General features: G+C 44.5%; 1 long non-coding RNA gene across 2 annotated transcripts; it reads right to left on the reverse strand.

Annotated features, from left to right (window-relative positions):
• Positions 1 to 5,964: 5,964 nt before the first annotated feature.
• Positions 5,965 to 15,338, reverse strand: LOC128852750 (uncharacterized). Of its 2 annotated transcripts, XR_008450796.1 has the most exons (6): positions 15,121 to 15,338; positions 13,804 to 13,914; positions 11,440 to 13,168; positions 10,339 to 10,448; positions 7,854 to 7,912; positions 7,005 to 7,140 (listed from the first exon to the last, which is right to left on the reverse strand). It is a non-coding gene; the product is annotated as an uncharacterized LOC128852750 (long non-coding RNA). The 2 variants fall into 2 exon arrangements; XR_008450797.1 differs by lacking the exon at positions 7,854 to 7,912 and having other exon boundaries at positions 5,965 to 7,140.
• Between the last annotated feature and the right edge of the window lie 1,590 nt (positions 15,339 to 16,928).

Raw genomic sequence — 16,928 nt, forward strand, 5'->3', positions numbered from 1 at the left:
TGTTGCACCAGACAGGAGGCACATTGCAAAAACAGGGAACTCCTCTAGAGAAAAGGTGAATTTATTACTCCATGCAGTGATTTTTATTACGTTTTTGTCTCTGTTTGGCAATGGATAAAGGAATGAAGATGGTTAAATCTTCAATATTTTGGGTTGATCTTTCAATTTCAAAAATTGTACACCATGTGGACAGGTTTGTCTTCAGGGTGTCATGAAGGGAAAAACTTTCTCTGCACGTTGTTGTGCTGAGACTATGAAATAGCTACTTGGGATAAATGAAATGTTCAAAGTTATGTCCGGGATATCCTATATATGAGGATGTTTTGATGATCTGAAACACCTAAGGTAATCATTTCATAGGGAACCAATGTTTAAGGCTTTACACCACTGAGAAAAGTACCTGAAAGCCCATCTGAGGTTCAGTGCTCTTCCTTTGTACTGAGAGCTGCGGCTCTCCAATTTTCCTCTGTCAGATTTTGAGATCTCAGTTTCATGCTTTCATTGGCTCTCCTCCTCCTGTTGTCTTGCCTTCCTCCTTTGATCAGCAGTGTACAAACTTTGCAGGGCTTTATTAACAGCAGTATTGACACATGGAAGAGATTGTTTCTCCTTTATCTGTGTCTCAGCCAGTGTAAAGACACCCATTTTTCCCCCGGGAAGCCAGTGTATGTGCAGACGGCCCGTGGCATTTCCTCTTGCCTCCATCAGCCTCTGCTTTTTGCTTCACAGCTGTTCGGAGAGGTTGAAATACATTTGTGAGCTGTAGAACTGGGTTGTTTCACTTTATTGCCAATTAAACTAAACTTTAGTAACAGTGGTATCTTTAGGCTAATTATTTAAAGGTTAAGTGTCACACTGGAAAAAACAAAGTGTTCTCTTTTATGTGAGTAAGAAAATGGTTCATGAAATCATTGTTCTGCTGGGTTGATGGTGAAGTCTCACTGATTCCAGCCACTGGAATTTCACCATATATGCATAGCAGAGATAACTTGAGTAATGACTTGCGTAATGTCCATACACTCTGTCAGGGTGGCAGGCAGACTCAGCGGGGCGGCTGGCCCTGGTGGTTCACTGCTCCATTTACAGCCTCAGAAGCAGTGGAGAACACTTTCTCCTCTGTGTCTGCCACATCAGTGCTTGCGATTCAGTGCGTGGCGAGTGCTGCAAGCCTTTGGTTGCCATGCCAGGATGTAGCTGAAGAAGAAAAGGCACAAGGAAGCTCTCCTCTCGCTTGTGTGAGTCGCCTTTGGTCTGTCTTCAGCCCAGAACCATGCAAAACCCTGGCAAAGCTGCTTGGCGGCAAGGGAAGCCGCAGCTCTGTCCCTCTCGGGCCCTGGCTGGCAGGGGGTCATGGTGCAGAGGTAGCTGCTACACCTTCTCTGTCACCTTCGCTGACCAAGATTTATTTTCCTTCAGCCCCCCCTCTCCCTACCCCCAGATAACCCACATCGGGCAGTGGCTGCTTGGCCGGTCGCTTGCTCTCCAGCAGGTGCTGTGTGGTACACTGGGACTAACTGGGGGCTACTGGCTGGCCAGGTGGTTTCTTGTGGGCGATTGCTTTAGGGAACTGAGGAGAGGAACCCTCCTCTGCCTCGCCTCGTGCTGCAAGTGCCACGACAGCTCCAGCTGCTCACCAGAGCCCTCCTGGTGAATTATTCATGCTCAGGTTGTCACTGTCAGTTTGCTTCATGGAATTACAGAAACATCAGTTCCTGAGGCACATGGATGATGCTTCCGGCACTTCTCCCTGCTGGATGGCTTTTTAAGGGCTCTTAGGGCAGCTGAGGAAACCCACTCAAGCCAGCAGCAGCAGCAAGCCATGTGCACCTTGGAGGCAGGAACGTCTGCGGGCGGCTGTGTGCGTGGGTGGCAGCCGCAGCTCTCCCTTTTCCCAGGCTGCTTCCCAGCCTGGTGAGAGCTTTCTTCTGGGGACCAATTAGTGGATGAGCAAGCTCTGTCATTTGGTGTGAGTAGGAGAGTGACTTGGTTTCTCTCTGTTATTCCTGCAAATGCCAGATGTTAAGTGATGTATTCCAGCACGAGGTTTCGGTCACAATTTATATCTTGGAGTCTATCACCAATTATGCAGATACTGAGTCACCCTTCATCTTCACACGGAGCTATGCTGGAACAGTATTCATCGAAAGGACAGAGTGCACAGATGTACCTGTTTTCCTTTGTTTACCTGTAATGACAACAAGGAGGGCTCAGGGACAAGCTTGGTCAACAAATTTTAAATACATTACCATTTCTCACAAAAATACACTTATTAGCAAAGAATAATTAGCTATATTTCATTTTTTTAAAAGATGTGGGAGACGTAGTTTCATTTTCTGATTTTTTTTCATTCTCAGCCTATTTTTAGTCCTCACTTTTCTTACAGGCAAATGACTAAAAGTATAACTCATCTGAAAATTAACATTTGAGGGGTGTTCAAAAACTCAAATCAAATAAACAAAAAAATCTCTATTTAAATTAGAATGAAATGACTATATCCATAATATCGCAGCCCTTAGAATAAGATCAGTACTTTCACAGAGAGAAGTAGTAAATGTTCCCATCAGCTCTTTCACCGTTCACCTTCCCGCATGCACATCTGCAGGGATTGTAGTTGTTCAGCACACCCCAACGTGCTTCCTGACCCAAAGTCTGGAAGGTGTTTCTAGAAAGCGTGACTTCCAGCCTCCAGGAATTGTTGAAATATTATCTAGCACTGAGCCTGTACCAGCTGAGTGAGAATTGCCTTCAGAAGATTGGGAAAAGGGAATTCAGGCATTTGCAGTCAGCTTAAATGATGCCATCATTTTTTGCAAGCTGCTGAGCTATTCTAATGTTATTCACACGAAAACATGCCAATCAAATACCACCTCAACTTAAAAAACTGTTATTATTGCCCTGAATTACTCTTATGTTTTCCTGTCAATGTTGTCATAAGGATGAGAGCAAACTGATGTGCGCGTGAAAGGGGCTCCGTGCACACCTACCAGCGCTCCTCCCAGGAGGAGACGGCACGAGGGCTCTATCAGATATTGAGACTGTCTTGACAGGAGCTCAGCTGTCACAGCTGATGATATCCTTTCCTCTTCCAGGATTGCCATGAGGATGTGTTGTGATCCCTCCAAAAAGTGGAGCTGCCTCGTGCATTCTGTGGCAACCTGAGCCCAGGTAGGGCTGCCTTTCCTGTTCGTGGCTGGCAGAGGGCCAACAGGGGATTACTGCTAACGGGGATGACTTTGTCATCCTCGCTGCTTAAGGCAGAAGCTGTGCTTTTCTCTGTCTTTGTTCATTAACTCCAGCGACTTCTGTTGATCGTAATGCGTGGTTAACCTGCAGTAGGAGTGATTAAGGTCTCCAACAAATCCAAAGGCACTTTGTCTTAGCTGCATCTACACAGGTGGTGGAGGAAAGCTTTGCCCTGAGGAGTCTGAGCTTGTTGGGTGACTTCAGAAGTGCCTGACAAGATTTAAAGTTCAAAGGAGAAGGGCATGCAACCGAAAGGCACTCATTCAGGGAAAGTCATTCACCTTAGGAGTGACCTTTAGAGCACCGATGGTACTGACACCTGAGATGTGACCATCACACTGGGATTTAACCTGTCATGGGAAAAGCACTGGATATTTGAAGTGCAGGGAAGATATTTTAGAATAAGAAAGACAGTCACTAATTAGAAGACCCAAAATATTCTCAAGTGTCTGAAGACAGGTAAAACAAATCCATTCCTGATGTTTGTGGAGGAAAGGCAGGACTCAATTTGCCGGATGCTACACTTACTAACGATCCTGCGTTCTGGTACCCGGGTGCTGTCTGTCATGTCTGCACTCTTCTAGGCAGAATTTGCTCTCTTTACTCTGTAGTTCTTCAAGATGTTCGGAGCAGAAATCACTCCTGTCACACTTGCTCTTTTCAGACGTGCAGAATTCCCATTTCCTCTCGTTTCGAACTGGGCTGGCTGCTTCTCACTCAGCAAAGATGAAAATAGAACAACAGAAGCCTTTGAGAGTGATACATAGATGACAGTGCCTGTTTCTATAGAGAGGGTCATACACGAGCATGCACTCTCATGAACTGCCGTTTAGCAATTAGCTGGATATTTTATTCTTTATAATTACTTCTAGTACAGCAATTTTAAATAGGTATTCATGTCCATTCACTTTTCATGAAGTATCTGTTAGTAAGAGTGTTATCTTGTGATTGAAGTAAATGATTTCTGCCTCTTGTTTTTCCATTGAGCAGAGTACTTTTTCCTTAGTAAATTCAGCAGGGGAGGAGGTTATCATACAGCTGGGGATGATCTAACCAAATATGTCTGCTTTATTAGCAGAGGATATCTGGATCTTTGCCTCAGGCTGGGCAAAAGAGTTTGGGTTCAAAAATATTTTTAATTTACATGGTCACGCGTGGTTTTTTCCTTTTAGACAGCTCTCTTAAGTCCCTGTACCGTGCCGGAATGGTGGCCTTCAGAGCTCAGCTGACTGGGTAACCCCTGCACATTGTTCATCTGATTGCTGAGATATTTTAAATACCCTGGAAGGCTTATTAAAGCCATTCCAGCTCAGGGAAGGCAACATTCAATTTATAGGTCTTTAAGAGACTGAAAGATACATCGCAAAGCAGCCTCCTAAAGACTTAAGTTATTTTCCTGTAACAGCTCTTCTAGGTCTGTGATTCCTTTGGATTTGTGATATATTGATAAAGTTTTTATAAGGCTTCTTTTCACTGAAAGCTTTTCTACAAGTCCGTTAATTTTAAGGACTTTGAAATTCTAATTTTAATTATTGCTTTAACTGGCTTACCACGGAAATGAAGGAATTATGCAATTCCTTTGATAAGCCCGAGCAGGCTGTTTAAAATAGTTCCGTTATTTCCAGGCCTGTGGTTCAGGAAGCTCTGTTAATGAGGTGCAGCATCCCCTCCCTATCAGCTCAGCCTCTTCGTCTTCCAAATGTTATTAGCCTAAAAGTTTTTAGTCAAAACATGCGAGTCTAAGCCAACGCTTTACCATCAAAAAAGCTCTCAGAGATACCCAATCTGTCCCTCTACCAATCGCTTTCTACAGCTGGGAGCAAACATAACATTAATTTTACTGAGAATGAGGCGTGGCAGCTCTCCTTGGGCCCAGGGAAGAGTGTGTTCCAGGAGAAAATCCAAATGCAAAACTAATTGGTATGTGAGCGAGTTCCTGCAGCTGATGTATGCAAGTGCTGCAGCCTGCCCTGACCGCCAGGAGCTCACAGAGGTGCCCGAGTCAAGGAGCCACGAGGCTCCGTGGGACTGTAAATGAGTTTAATGAAAATGTGAGGCAGTAGACATGGTAGTGTCATACACAGTTGGGCAGGAATAGAGCTGAAGAGTTAAGCTAAATCATTCTGCATTTTTGCTGGACAAACACATCCTGCAGCGTGTGTGGATGAGTGGATCAGAAATCTAGGGATCAAGCTTCAGTTCAACTTGCCTAGAGATGAGAGTCTGCTAACAGGGTAACTGTGTTACACTGGTTTTTTAATCTCATCTTGCTTCATTTCATTTAGCTGATATCATTTATGTGTATAGTCAATAAAGGACTATTGATTTGTCAATAGTATCTTAGATCATTTAGAAGACCACCTCTTCAAAACTGTATAATGATGAAGGAAGCTTTTAATGCATTAAGGCTTTTTGGAAGGACTACCCTTTTCCTCATGAAATAATGAATCACTTCATGAAGGTCTTTAACCCCCTTTCTTTTTTGCCTCCATTTCTCATTGTCACCCAAAGACCAGGGATGACTGAGCCATCCATGCTGCCTTTGTAGGTCAGGTCTCGGCCACAGCAATGAAAGCTGGTCTGAACCCTCCCTTAGTGACATCGATGGCAAAGTCTTCCTAGGTTTAATAAGACCTTCTTTCCCTGCTCATCTTGAAGGGAAGCAGCCATACAGGAGGGACGAATGAGAACAAGGCAATAAGATACAAAAAAACGGTCAACTTCTCTTTATTTTAACATTACCAGGCAAGAAAAACACAGAAGCGAAATCTCCAAGAGAAGGCTCAGTAAGTGACGGATTTCAAAACAATGGCCATTTTGGAAACTCCCACCAGGGCACCCCACTCACCTACCCAGGCCTTTTGCAAGGCTGAGTTTCACATTAAAAAAGAACCAGTTCTGTAACAGAGAACAGGTTGGACAGATAATAGATTGACGCTTCCCCTCATCTCTCGCCTAATGTAGAGCACGTGGATTAAACCCTTCCATGTAAGTCAGAACCTCTCCATCAGCTGTAGTTCTGCCTTGTCATCTCCTTTATCTTTTTTTAAATGCAGTGAATGTTTCACTTAACCCAGACACTGAAACAGCCAGTATTGCTGCTTTCTCCCTTGTTCTTATCACTCAACACACCCCATGTGGGTCACTGATAAGGAAAGAAAACTTGTGTAAAACTCATGCACAGAGACAGAGCCAAACCAGCGAGCTCCCGGTGGAGCAATTGGGAAAGTGCCCATCTCACAGCAGCAATCAGCTGCAAACGAGGGGGCAGCTTCAGCTCATTTTCACTAAGGACTCCTCCTCACTGGTCTCAAGTGGGATCCATTTCACAATGGAAAAAGTGATTTTAATCCACATTCAGCTATACTATCTCCATATCTACTAACTAATCCATTTGTCTTTTAAAAATATTCAGCTGATGAAGGTTCAGAGCAACCATGAAAAAAGAGAAAAGCAGCCATATGGGAAAATTCAAGATCGGTGGAGGGAACAAGTGAGGACAGAGACCCTGAAATGATCTGCTGTATCCTTTATGCCATAATATTCCAGAGTATCTTTGACTTTTCTTATATTAAATTTCACCTGCTCATAGAAAGTCTAGCTAGAAACTCTAATTATAAGGCAGAAAAGAAGAAAGTGATGAAGTTTTGTCCATGTCCCTAATCACTATTTGATTCTTATCAACCCCATTCTTAATAAATATCTCCTGCAATTATCTCCTACACAGAAAGATTGCTTCCTTTTGTGGTGAATATCTGTCATCCAACCCCAGGAGCTGGGCTGTGATTATTCGGGTTTCAAGGAACATTTGCACCTTCTTGGCCAGCTCTGGAAATGGCAATGCTTGAGCAGTGTTCATGGAAGAATTTCCTCAGCATTTGTCAGGATCTCACTGATCTGTTAGATGCAAAGAAAGAAAAATTAAAGGAGCTTCTGACTGATTTCTTTCCACAGTGATCTCGCACTCTTCATCACAAATTTTAGGTGAATTACATTGTCATGAAGTCCCCACTCATTTTCTGTGGGAGAGCTGAACCCCCTAAGGATTTGGGCAGAAAGATCCAACTGTGGTTTTATAGTTCTTTCCTGACAGAACGCTGATGTTTCTCATATGTAAAAGCAAAAGTTCGAAGTACTGCTAACAAAATATTCTTCTCTTTTCATTTTAAATCAGCACCATTCAGCTGGCTTCAGGGAGTTGTTCCCCCTCTGCCTCCGGACCCCGGGAAGGGAGGAAGCCCTGCATCCTCACCTGGAGACGCAGGCAGTGCCCCTGCAGCTCCACAGCCAGGGGATGCTGGAGGTGTTTTTTCTCTTCTAGGTACACTTTCTTTGAAATGAAAAAAATGTCTTCAAAAACGGCTCTAAAGGCAGAGAAACTGAGGTTGTCTTAATACGCATCTTCTGCGGTATTTGATTTTCTTGCATGCAGTGGATTTGTATTGCTTTGGATTTCAAGCTATTGTCATTTCTGCTGTCTGTACACATAGGCTTCTCCCTGTTTTCGGTATCAGCTATGTAAGGTCACAGCAGATTTTACTTTTATTTTATTTTCTTCTAACCTTTTTTGCAAGTTAGTTTCAACCAAAATGTGAAACTCTGATACTTACTTTATTTTTTCTCGGTAGACCTTTTAACATTTGAGTGTCTGTCTCCTCTTCAGCCCTACCTTAGGGGAAGGGAAGAACGTTGCAAGGAGTTACATTGGAGAACGCACACAGAGAACAAAGAATTCAATCCAATTAGAATAAACTGCAATTCTGGTCCTCAGGAAAACCTCTAAGACTCATCAACAGGGCACAGATTCAAGTGTCAGTGACCCCTTCTGTGAAAAAAAGACCTTTCAAAACAGCATTTCAGACCCAGTGTGCCAAGTCTCTCAGACAAGGGAATGTCTGCATTGAGCCCTGCCTGCACCTCCTCAGCAAGGTGTTTTATCAAAGGGCTTGGAGTAAGCGGTGGGTGTGCTCGTGCTCTGGTGGAACTTGGCAGCAGCGATCAGTGCACAGTGGTGTTTGGAAACATCTCAGATGGAGTCAGCCAGGACCTAAAGTGCTCTGTGAAAGAGACACATGTGGACACATGCTGTGTGGATTTGGAGGCAGCTTTGTCCAGAAGTGGTACTGATGCTGAAAGAGGCGAAACACGAACGCGTGCTTTAGGATGTATGAGTAAGCCTGTCCTCTGTCTCCGGGCACTGAAGAACCTACCATCAACACCAGCTAAAGGCCTCATTTATTGTTTCAAGGAGACCATTGTAACACTCAAAAATCCCTGAAATATTATTGTTCCAGCTGTGCCCTTTTCTTCTGTTCTTGACCTTTACATGCCCTCATTGCTCAGTGGAGATCAACCGCTGCTGCCAAAGCTCACTGCTGGGCTGCCAAAAGTGAAAAGGACCTGTCCTGGGAGCAGGATACAGCAGCATGGTGAGAAAGCCTGGTTTTGATATACAGCATGTGTTTCAGTTCTCTTAATCCACGTCAGGCCAGAAGATCATGTTTGGTGATAGGTGTCTGCTGAGCAGAGAGGAAGCTAAACTGCTGGTTTAAATTCTGCTTAGCAATTTAAGAACTATGAAAGGAAAAGGGAACGTGTTTGTACGTGTGGCAAATCTGTAAATGGCTGCAATGGAATATGTACAAGGAATGATGTTATTTTTTCTCGCCTACAGATGCTTAGAGCACAAACTGCAGGGTAGCCTTCTCCTGCCTCTCTGTCTTGCGGGGGTGATGTTTCAGATCACTTTTCTCTCCAGCCTCCATCCCTGGGTTGTTTGGAATATTGGATATATTTTATGAAACCACCTCTTCTCTCCGAGAGCTTTGCTCAGCACCGTGCAGGACAGGGCCCGGGGCCCGCTGAACAGTTGCCTTGGGCCTGGGGGGGCTTGCCATGGCTCGTTGCCATCGTTAATGCTCTGGGTGCAACTCCCACATCCACACTGTCACGGTGGGGCTGTCCAAGTGTGAAGAGCATGCCCGAAGCCATCCTAGACATCACAGCTTCCAGTCTGCTGCTATGTCACAGGCACCCAGCCTGCCTCCTTGGGTGGATCTGCTGCGAGTCAGTTGGAAAGTCTGGTACTGATCTCTACTCACATCTCCAAGAATTATTTCCCTCCTCAGAGAGGTCAAGCTGATGGAAAGGGCAGAAAAATCTGAACTTTGATTCCAAGAGGCTGGAAAATTTCTGCTCACTAATAATTCCACATGGTCCCTGGCATGACTTCCAGAAGGAAAAACTGCCCATTTTAGGGGCAGTAAAAAGCTTAGGGGCAAGTAAAAGCTGCCTTAAAGAGACTGGAGGGGGGATTGCAGCTGGAGGAGATGCTAAAGCAAACTTGGGTGCATTATCAGCAAACAGCTTGCTCCCCCTAATAAACTGAAAGCATAATTCTAGAGGCAGCAGGGCCCTCCCTTAGCAGCAGGGCCATCCAAGCCGTGCATTCCCAGGGTTCCCAAAACAAGATAGCAGCTTGTATTTATCTGCTGAATCATGAATCAGCTAAACCCAATATTTTTATTTTGCAGCTTGGTGTGAGACTTTAGCTTTATAAGTCTCACAGGCCAGGGGCTGCACTGCTAAATCTCAGCTTTAAAATAATGTTTTCTGACACGACACGCATCATTAAAAATACAGGTCTGTAATGAAAGTGATGGCACAGATCATAGCACTGCAAACACAAACATGCCATGACAGCATCTCAGAGTAATGCTCTGATTTCACATGTATGTTCTTCAGAAGTCATTTTGTCCCAGTGAGGTCCCATAAGGGTTTAACCCACAAGAAATCTCAGCAGAGTGTGCTTTGTGTGCTTTTCTGATATTAATTGAAATGGTCGAACCCCTGGTGGCAAAGTTGATGTAGCGTTGGGTGAATCACCCCCTGCAGGTGCTCTGGTGGGGGTGGGTCCCTGGGTTGTAGAAGCAAGTAATTATTGCCCTTACTTGCTCAGATGACGCAGTGGCTGTGGTCAGCGCTGCCCTGACCCTCGCTTCTATAGTCCTTCTTGGTAAACTACTACAAATAATTAGCTAGACAGAGATCCAGATAGAGACCCAGACAATATCCATGAATATTGCAGGATATTACCTTTGTTCAAAGTATAGGATTGCTCGCTCTGCAGCCTTCTTAGGCACTGTGTTAGATGCCTTTCACCAGGGAGAGCTGTATCGCCGTGTGGGTGGAAAACAGCACAGGACCTGCAATAAAAATTCCAAGAGGCAATGCGTTATCTGAGCTGAACTGGAAATCTTCTGAGAGATTCTGGTAACAAAATGACATGTCTCATTTCCTCCATTTTTTTTATCACCACACTGCAAGATCTGTACTCTGCATGTAGGAACCCAAGGAGGCATTTTCTGATACTCTGATTTTCAGAATAACATAGAATGTATCGGTTCAGTAACCTGGAACAGATGCATCGTATTCAGTCCAAGACAGAGAGAGGGATTTTGCCTCTCTCTATATTAAAGGAGCATGAATTCTGAGGAGGACTGTGTTTATGTGGGCACCTGTAGATATAGAGGGGTGTGGGCATTAAAATGCAAGATTTGGGAACTGTGCATAACTTACAAAGCCAACAATCTGCTCAGACTCCCAACCACGCTAGCAAAATCTGTTCTAGCTACGTGCTGGATTACTTGGGATCTCTCCTGACAGCAGCCACGCTCTGAAGCCATAGAAATCACCGTATTTATCTGGTGCAGTCTCTACCAGAGGAATATGCTTTTAAATATAGCCCTCATTATTAAGTTCTCCTTCATGGATTTACTGAACGTATGTTGAAAGGGTTTGGGTGGTTTGGTTGTTGGTTTTTGTTTTTAAACAAGAACACTGTCCTCCTTCTATGTCCTCTAAAGATGCTCCTTCCACCTTTGCTGAGTCTGTTAGGCCTGAGCATTCGGTTTTCAGATGAGCGTGGCAGCATTACTTGTTTCCTCAATACAGTAAGATAAAAGGGAAAAGCAGAATGAGACTTTTCTAATACGATCTAAAAACCTTCGGTTTCTGGGTTAGGGCTGTGGGGTTTTTTTTCAAAAAAAAAAAATCTCATAGGTGAGAAAGACATGACAAGAAGAAAAAGCTTTATCCACTAATATGCTGAAGAAACCGTGCAGGAACAGTTAATCCCCCCAAAAGATATTTCTTGAGCAAGTCTGGCAAGATTAGATAGAAAAGACTATTACTTACATGTCTTGCTGTTTTTTGCAGCATCGGTAGGAGGTGTCAAGATACAAGTCTGGTGGAGTCTCAATACTTCAGGTCATTCTTTCTGGTGTAATCAACATTATTTCTCATTCACGACACTTCTGTCCTCTTCCCATCGTTTGCTTTAGACTTCCATCCCTTCGGCATCCACTATTTAAGACCTGATCCTAAGCTTGCAGAATTTAGTAGAAAGGCTTACAGAAAGACTAGTGGAAAGAATCTGAGGGCTTTTAGTTAACCCTTTCTGAGCTTTCCACCAAACAGGCAAAAGCTTCCCAAAGAGGTAAAACCAACTGAGTTTAGTTGCCTCCTGTATCGCTACGGAAAGGCAGCTGGTGAGGACTTCCCAAACTGGCAGACAGTGCATTAATCCATGAAACCATAGGCATGATTATTAGGTATATTTATACCAAATAAAGTGAAAAAACGTAAGTATAACAGTTAGTTCACAGCCAGTCAATCATTCATGAAAGAAAAAAATTAAAAAAAGCTGCAAAAAGCTGTGATTGATGCAAATAACGGAAGAGGCGTTTACATTTCAGATTCCTGGCGGTGTGTTGTGTTGTTCTTTACACACCCACAGTATGAGACTTGATCAGTCCAGAGCAGGAGACACATTCACATCTCTGGAGCTGGGGCAGCCAGCCAGTCACCAACTACACCCCTCGAAAAGAAGGCACAAATGGAACTCCATAAGATGCTCTTTGTCGTAGTTGAGTAAGTGCATTCAGGGATACGCAAGTAAAGACCAATCCAAATTTGAAGGCCAGACTGAGACACTTTTAAGAGTTCACCTTCTTATTCCTAAGAAACGCCCAAAGGAAAGCACATTGCTCCTATATTCTGTAAAACACAGCTTATCATGTTTCAGAAGGGAAGAAGTGGTGTTCTCACCCTGCTAATACTTTATTTATTGCCCCAACAGCCTGCATTTATAGAGTCATAGATGTCCGCAGCAGTCTAATTCATTAAAAATTCGTTTCTGTTCATAAAGATGAACAAGATTCCTAAACAGCAACTACTCCTTTAGCAGAAAGAGTTTTACATTAGTGGCCCATTTTGTTCTAGTTGTGATTTTAAGTGCAATAAGAAGACTGCACTAGATAAGATATGTTACAAGATTTAGAGTTAATTTAATTAGCTTAATTATAAATATGTATTTAATTTGGCTTCTTATCTGAAATTTATCAGCCTCAAGATACCCTGTAGCCCAGATAATAATTTAATATTTAATAAACTGTGTAGGCATAGGCTGCCATCAGAATTCAACGAGCGGCATTTCAAAGAGCATTTTGGATAGAGGCTGAGTACACACCCAAGTGGTTTGTGTAACACAGACACACAAGGAAAGCTTTCCAGTTCCGTGGAATAAAAGAGGAATAGAAAGGGCATAGGGAACGGTTAAAAAATGGGGTAGAAGTCCTCAACATCTCATCCAGTTTAATATAGGCTTAGCAGAGAGACTGGTTTAAAAACCACTAGTCCTCCTCTTACCAAGAGTGCAAAGCAGCTCACCTCCTTCCTGGGACTCTGCTCTTCCCTGCCGGCGGCCAGAACTTGCCTGGGAGGATAACATACAAACCTGAGGTTTAATAGGATTTAACTCCTGGGCATGAAGAGTAATAACCACAGTGAAAGCAGCTGGAGGCCTGTCAACCATCCTGAGTCTGGGGAAGCAATATTCCTCGTGGGCATCTTGTGTCAAACCAGACTGCAAAACAGGTTAACAAATCCAAATTAAATGCTTTGACTTGGGAACATCCAAAACCATTGCTTCTATTTAAAAAGTTAAACCCAAACATTTTGCCATATCCATGCTTCTTTTAACTTTCCACTCTGCAAATCACTCATCTTGCTGACTTTTCAGCTGGGCTTCGGAAGAAAAACATCAGGCTTTTACATGGAGTGGAAAACGAGCTGCGGAAAAATGCTTATGCTCAACCTAATTGGCAGTAGGGAGCGATATCAGGTTTCTGAACAAATGTTTGTGTACGGCAGCCCTCGCTGCTTCGCTGGCAGGCTGAGACATGCAGCTGGATTAACCATGGCTGGACTCCCAGCTTTCCTCAGGAAAGGGGCACTGTTTGACACAGCTGCCAGATCAGCAGCAAGGAGTGCCTCGAGAAGGAACAGGGGATCCAGATCATTCCCAGATCTGCGATGTTTCTGCTGAGTAAGCAGAGCAAGAAGCTTCCAGCCCCCTGCTGCAGCTTTGACCCCCTCAGGCACCCCGGAGGCTGAGGAGCACGCATGTCCCTTACACAGAGGGTTCTGCTCTTTAAAGAGTGTTCAGACGTACAGATCTGAACTCTTTGGGGTGAGCAGGGCACCGCTGCATTCTCCTACCTCTTCAGTCGAGAGGCTTTCCAACGGCGGAGTGGCCATGGCCCCTCAGACCTCACTGCAGTCCTGTTCCACACGGAAACTGTCAGGTGTATTGGAACCTGGCTTTGAAAACTAGAATGAGAAAGAATTAATTGACAGTGAAAGTCTGGGACAGTTCTCACACAGAAAAGAAGTGGTAAGTTTTGCTTTCTCATAAAACTTGCTAAAAGCTTAAATCTCACCGTGCTACAGTACCGTTTGGGTAAAATGTTGTGTTTGATTCTCAAAACCCAACAGGAAAATGGTATTTGGAAACGGAAATGGTTTTGTTTTCACACTGAAACCCTCAGCAAACATCATTCTCCCCCTCTCAAGTTTCACTGGCTCAAATAAAGTGCATTTATTTCCTTTCAAGAAAATTATTTTAAAATTACTTTTGTTGTTATCCTACGCTCTTTGGCATTTTATTAACTTGACTCTTAACAGATGGTGTTTGATGAATAATTGCAAAGTAATGAAAAAAATATTTCGCATTTAAAAAATGCAAATTTACCAATCAGTTTAGACTCTGTATCTCATTTGTTTACAGAGCATCTCCCAGTTGGAGTGTCATTATCTACCTTTGTATCTATATTTAACTGTCTAAATTGACGGCAACCCAACAGAGTTGAAGTAACTAATTGTTGGTGTTACTCACTAATTTGTATTGAAGGATTAATCAGTACAGAAGGGGAAGTAAGCCTAAGGCATTCTAGGCTTTTGTAGATCCTGAAGAGTAACATTTGTGGATGCTGTATTCCATAGCACTACAATCTACAGCATCCACTAAATACCTGCTGAAAGGTACAATTCTATAGGAAGTACCACTGCCCACTTTTGTTGTAATAAAAGAGTAGATGATGGGGGGGGGAAGCAAGGTACTGCGAGGCATGATGCACCTTACCGTGAACTTGATGAGAAGCCTGGTCCAGCTGCCCCGCCAGCCCACGGAAAACTCCCCCCATTGCTTTGAGCCCCTGATCCACACCCTGGTGGGCACTGGTTTAAACCTGACGCTTGGTAGTTTGATTTTCCCAAATCTGGGAACAATGTTTGCTAACACAGGTGGGTGGCTTTGCACTCACACAAACAATAACCCCCCAGTTTCCCCATCCCTCAAGAGCCTCTCAAGCTTTGCCTAACTCTTCCTCCCATTTCTCTGTTTGGGTGTCCTGTAATGTTTTTGTGCAACCCTGATCCCCGCCCCCCCTCCCCTCCATTTTTATCCTTGTTCGAGCTTTCACCTTATAAAGCAGAACTCACAGATGGCAGCAATATTGTATTTATCCCAGAGCTCACACCAAGCAGAGTCACAAATCAGGTGTGTCTCCTCCATGTTCTGCGCTGCCAAAGCCGCAGCAGGTACCAGTGACGGAGCGAGGGGCTGCAGGCAGAGCCGATTGTGGGGACACGGTCAGATCTCACAGTCCTTGCGTGGTCTTGTCTCTCTCAGCTTCTGTCACTGAAGATTTTTCCATTATTCCCAGCTTTCTCCTGGCTGAACCAGTTGCAGTGCAATAAGGACGGCTGTTTCGGGAAACCTAGGGAAAGACCGAGTCAGAGAGATTGATCCAAATGGCTCAAGATACAGAAATGGGGTAAGACACGGTAATTGTAAGCGGTAGGTCTCTCATCTGCCTGATGCCCTAGTTGCTCTTTCAGCCACTAGTCACCCTGGGCAGGAAATCTAACTGTTTGTGGCACACTGCCCACAGGAATCAACTCAAAGGTTGGGAAATGTCAACCAGTATGAAGGAACTGTTAACCTTTCTCCGGGATGGAGGAGTGTTAATCACTTGGTCCGAGGCTGACAGGGAAGCAGGCACTGCCACTAGGAAAACACCACAGGTGGGCAACAGCTTCGTGCCATGCAGAGACCACTTTGGGAGAGAGAGGTACAGCGCCTTGTCTGCCCACAGGCACTGCAAGCCAGGCTTGAGAGACACAGCAAACGCAGTGAGGGTTAGAGAAAGCTGTGTAAGAAAGAAAAGAGCTTTGATATTAAAGACAGTATCTTCTTACCCTGATCCTCCCAGCCCCTTACTTATGTTTAAATTGGGGAGATTAATATCACCAATGTTGCTAGCTAAAAGCACTCAGAGGGCTGAGCTGCCAAACAAAAACAGTGCTGGAAAAAAGCCATAAGCGTCAGGAAATTGCCCAGACCAGAGGATCTCGTCTCAGCCACCTATCAGAGCTCCAGAGCATACAAGGGACAGCTGAGTAAACTGGCCCTTACACCAGACTGGTGAAAGGCACAGACTTCAATGCCTACCCTGACAAAGGCTCAATGGTGTCCGTCTTATTTTTCTCTCTTACTTGTACTTTTACTCAATTCCAGTTGTTCTTGTATGCAAATGAGGCTGCCAGACAGTATTTAATGACCTCAAACACAGGTACCTAATGTGACTCTCACAGCTCAAGGAGTCCGAGACCTCCTTTGGAACGAGACCTCCTTTGGAACCAGTGGCAGTGGTGTGGGGCAGATGGGGGCCAGCAGAGCCAGCCTAGAAGGACTGAAATAGCACAAATTGCTACTTCAAATTGCTCCCATAGTTTGAAACTGTACCTGCAAAAAAAAAACCCAAAAAACACTGTAATTTTTGCAAGGAGAAGACTCTTGCCAAGTTACCGTGGCACTGCCACCCCTCCTGGAAACCACTGCAGCACCAGCGAGTTGGTACAGGGTGAAGCTGCACAAGTCCCTTAGCCAGCAAGGGATAGATCTCTGGGGTCTTGAACGCTTCTCATATTGTGGATAACCTGCCTCCCTGCCACGTACGACCAATTAAAGCCCCTTGCACCTCCCCCAGATGTGGCCCTGGCACACTGAACACCAGGTTTGGGTTTGCAGCACTTCTCTCTTCCAGGCATCCGCGGCTGCTGCCCCGTGCACTCTGCCAGTGCCCAGGAGAGAAAAGAGCTCAGGAAGTCCTGTACAAGCCCTGGCATCAGCTGCCCTGCCCTGGGAGGCCACAGAAACCCAGTGGCGTTTTAATTTCTCCACTAAGCTATCAAATGAGTCAGGTCTACCCTGCTGAGCAAGACTATAAGCAAAACTATGAAGAAGAAACTGGGAATACAACTCGTATAAAAGCACATATGGT

This window comes from Cuculus canorus, chromosome 7, assembly GCF_017976375.1.
Source record: "Cuculus canorus isolate bCucCan1 chromosome 7, bCucCan1.pri, whole genome shotgun sequence".
NCBI lineage: Eukaryota > Metazoa > Chordata > Aves > Cuculiformes > Cuculidae > Cuculus > Cuculus canorus.